This window comes from Berghia stephanieae, chromosome 13 (assembly GCF_034508935.2).
Source record: "Berghia stephanieae isolate SIO BIC M18660-M18661 chromosome 13, UCSD_Bste_1.3, whole genome shotgun sequence".
In the NCBI taxonomy this organism is placed as follows: Eukaryota; Metazoa; Mollusca; class Gastropoda; order Nudibranchia; family Aeolidiidae; genus Berghia; species Berghia stephanieae.
Window position 1 is genome coordinate 28,043,155 of NC_088372.1, and position 5,000 is coordinate 28,048,154.

Below are 5,000 nucleotides of genomic sequence, written 5' to 3' on the forward strand. Positions count from 1 at the left end.
TTTCATGACAAATTTTGTTGTGAAGTTGGAAATTGTGGTGCCATTTTCACTCTTCCGTCAGGATCAGATGATTCATATATTTTATTGAGTAGTGAGAGGAAAGGTCAAATTCACAAGTTTGCAGTATATTTTAAATACAACACTGGAACTAAAAATCCCAGGGTGACGTATGAGATGTATCATTTGGGGAAACGTATTCGTCACCCATTCATCAGTGAGATTAAATGTTGGAGTCAGCTTGAAGAGTTTCTTCGATTTGTCAGAGCAGAAACACCATTTGAAGTTACTGATAAGAAAGTCAACTTTTGTATCAGAAATCTTCAGCTGATGAATTCGTCGAAAAACTCAAGGCTTTACTCTGCAGAGGACCTGTTTTTAGCGTTTTCATGGTATGAAAAATCCCGTGCTTTGTATCTTGAACTTCGTAATCATTTACAATTACCATCTATTTCTACCATGAAAAGAATTACAAGTGTGGCAAATAACACCTCTGATGAAAATCTCTTTACGAATGTTTTTATCATCTTGAAGAAAGATCCAGAAATTGTATTTTGATTATTGATGAAGTTTATGTCAAGGCATCAGTTTCATACAGAGGAGGAACCATTTATGGATATTGGCTACTACGTTTTTATGTTTTATGGTAAAGTGCTTTTTTGGATCAAGAACATTTCTTGTCAAACTGTTACCCTGTCATGCCTTAACATCTGATTTTCAGTACAGTAACACTATAAATGTCATTTCTACAATTGAAAGATGTGGAGGAAAAGTAATTGCAATAATAAATGATAACAACAGATTGAATCAAGCTTTTTTCAAAAAATTTCCTAAAATAAATGAATCATCTCCTTGGATTACCATGTCCCCAGTTGATCCTACAAGATCCTTATTTTTACTGTATGATACTGTTCACCTGTTGAAAAATATCCGAAACAACTGGATCACTGAGAAAACAAAATGTCTGAATTTCTACCCTTGTCATTCATCTGAACCAGTAACTGCCCAGTGGTCTGATTTGGAAGAACTTCATAATTACGAGACAGGATTTCTTGTAAAACTTTCAACTCTTTCCAAAACAGCATTAAACCCCACAAGTATTGAAAAACAGAAAGTTTCCCTTGTATTTGAAGTATTTTCAGAGAAGACAAGCTCTGCATTGAAATCGTCATCAAAGTCTGTCAGTTCTTGGATCAACACTGCCTTATTTATAGATGAAGTTTTGAAGCTTTGGAAGGTTTTTAACACGAAGTCTCCCTTTCAAAGCACTCGTTTTCGTGACCCAGATCGATTATGTATTGAACTTTCAGAAGCTGGTAGTCATCAATTGAATATCCTGGATCAATGGGCACTGCTTGCTGACCGGATGACTGCATCAAGTCCTGTTCTAAGGGAAAATCCTTCACAAGAGACACAGCAAATGCTTTAGCTTGGACCTGCAGATGCCTTATTGACTTATCAAAGTACCTCTTGACACAAAACAACTCTGTCCATCATCAATATGTTGCCATTGGTTTCTTCCAACAAGATGTCATAGAAAAGCATTTTGCTCATTTTAGGATGTCAGCTGGTTGTAATTTTTATATAACAGCTCAAGATCTTTTGAACTGTCATCATATAGACAGGGCCAAACTTTTTATTGAATTTGAGAAGGATATTGATTTTAACTCCTCTGGACATTCCTGTGATCTCTGTGGGAAAGAACTGACAGACTCGGAACTTCTCATCATTGACGACCTTCCTCTCACTACTAACACACTATCATCTGATGAGAAAATGATTCTTTATTATATCGGAGGCTATGTGACCCTAAAGGATGAAAAGTTGCGAGGAGCAGATGGAGACGTGTTCCCTGAAGATGTCAAAGTCTACACTGAGGAAATGGACAGAGGTGGTCTAAATTACCCTTCGACCGCAACTTTTCATCTTATTCTATACTGCTACACTTTTTTTAAAATGTCTGGAGAAATGCATTGTCGTTCAAGACTCGTAATAATTTTTCAAGATTTTCCAGCACTGTTTCATTTGGATGTTGTTCTCAGCAAAATTTCTACACGCAGAATTGTAAATATTTTATTGAAACGTTTCTGCACTCAAGCTGACAGTGACAATAAAATCCAACAACAGAGAAGGAAAATAGCCAAACTGTCATCTTTGTAGTTATAATGAATTATTTATACTCATTTTCCCACCCTCACAAGTCCTATTTCATGCATCATTATACTGTTGAATCTTTTAATGGGCCATTGGCGGTCCCAAGCCCGCAGCTGAATGCATACCTTTTTATATGCGTTCAGTAACTCAGAGGGAAAGATTCTGTGTTTATTCTAATGGATATATATTAAATTGTGCAATTATCAAGGTAAGGCATGTTTTATATTTTAATACTTATTTTTCTTCTTTCATTCAATTTTTTTCTCTTTTTCTTTTATAAATTTTTGTTTTTTTTTACTAATGTGATTTATCAAAAACAGAGCTTAAACTACAAAAATATATTTACTATTTGAAAAATTAAAAAAAAAACATTTATTTTTCTCTTATTATTATATAAAAAATCGGTCTCAAAAATATTGTGAAAAGAAAACAAATTCCGACCAAGATAGCGCGAGTGCACTAACACTAACACAGCGACTCGCTCGTACCTTACGCTGAGCCCTAAACGAAATCGCTACACGGTGTGCTGAGCTGGCCTGGGTCGGGTCGCTTAGGGCAGATCGCACGGATGCCTATTCTGCGGACGTTGCCCCCTATTCTCGATACACCTTGACCTGAGACGAGATCATCGTATTTGTCGTTGGAGTTTTTATCTCAATTTCGCCATTTATTTATTATTGACCATCCAGTTTGATCACCCAATCTGTCTCTAATTTTTCTTTCTCTACCATTATTCGACACTGAGAAACCCGGCCATCATTCACATGAATAGAACTTCCTAACATGCTCTCAACCCCCACCCCTTCCCATCTCTAACGGACGTTTCCAAGATCCCTTTATCAACCCATCTATGTCAAGTTATAAATTATAAAATAGTCTTCGGATCGTTTTATTCATTTTCGGGGGAGTTTTTTTTCTCCCTTAGATCTCTCTCGGGTAGAGATCGAGGCAAGCTTCCTGCATCAAATTTTAACCATCCAGCCAAAGGACAAGCTAAGTCTGGGAAATGAGGCAAAATGAATGTCTCCATTCGTTACTTTGTTGGCTGCACTCATCCAGTGGAAGATGGCGTCCTTGGTGTGATAAATAACAATGTGAAATTGAATGCAAGCTTCAATTCAATTACGAAAACAGAAAATAATAGACTCTTAAGATCTTAACAACGCCACTAACACATTCATCTCATTCATCTGTAGTGTTTCATTCATTCTGTTTTGTTGATAAACGGGAAACTTGAAACGTCCATTTTTATCTGTTTTCGTAATTAAATTGGAGCTTACATTCAATTTCACATTGTTATTTATTTCTTCGAGCTTCGAGCAGCAACATTTACATCATCCTTGATGTGACAAAATTTGAGAAATACTTGTTGGAAAGAATCAAGGTTGAGGGGAAGACAGGAAAGTGTGGACACATTATATTATTGTCTCTGAATCGCAATATGACCAGGTTGAGCCGTAGCCATCGTTATGTTATAGCCTGATACTGCAACCCAAAAAGACTGGCAGTTTGACGTCATTATTTGGTTTTTGCACCGCCTAGTGAGTTGTCGTTAGTAGAGTTCATGGAATCAAGTTATTTCATTGGTTGAACTATTGAATGCAACCCACGATTTGTTTTCTTTTGTGGCAAAAGACTGGCATTTTGACGTCATTTTTTGGTCAGTATCAGACCACAACTTTACGAAGGCCACGCTGATACTGACCAAAAAATGACGTCAAAATGCCCGTCTTTTGCCACAAAAGAAAACAAATCGCGAGTTGTATTCAATAGTTCAACCAATGAAATGACTTGTTTCCATGAGCTCTTTTAACGACAACTCACTTGGCGGTGCAAAAATCAAATAATGACGCCAAACTGCCAGTTCTTTTGGATTTCAGTATCAAGCTATAATATAACGATGGCTACGGTATCAGGCTACAACTTTACAAAGGCCACAGTTGAGCTGACAAGCCAGCCGTCCTTTCTCTAAGGGATATCTTCCAAGTTCTTGACTAAAAAACATCTACACAAAAATGACCTCAGAGACTGAGTCCGTGTTGTTGCAACACCCAAGGATGATTTTATAATGCGATACTACCAGATTAACCAAGATGAAGAGGAGGAAGATGAATATTAACTATTTTGTTCACATGTGAGTCGTGTGTTTTGTGTAAAAAATATAACTTCAACCATAAAAAGGGAGACCGAGGCAAGTGAGCAACAGTTTCTTGTTTATGAAAAAAAAACTGAGACGCCAACAGTAGGGCTTAGACTCGGGTCAGTGTCAGGCTATAACTTTACGATGGCTACGGTATAAGACGACCAGAAAGAATACATGAATAGAGAGAGAAAGAGTGTGTGTGTGTGTGTGGGTGTGTGTGTTTGTGTGTGTGAGAGAGAGAGATAGATAGATAGATAGATAGATAGATAGATAGATAGATAGTGGAGAGAGAGAGAGAGAAAGAAAGAGAGAGAGAGAGAGAGAGAGAAAGAAAGAAAGAGAGAGATAGAGATAGAGAGAGAGAGAGAGAGAGAGAGAGAGAGAGAGAGAGAGAGAGAGAGAGAGAGAGAGAGAGAGGACGTACGTATATTCATGATGGGAGTAAAAATCTTTGTCGGTGACTCTATCAAACCTTAAACAAATTATAGAAAAATGAGCTCGCTACCTTTTGGATAGGATGCTAGTAATTTCCGCCAGATCTACCTGTCTCAACAACCCATTCACTATTGTACGGACAAACCGTTGATGTAATTCGGGATAGGAATCGATGCCTTTGCCCGTGAGGAGAGCGCTCTGGGGAAATTATAGTGATTGCTGGTGATTTGTTAAGGGCTTTGCGCACGTTTAGTGGATATTGCGCTTCATG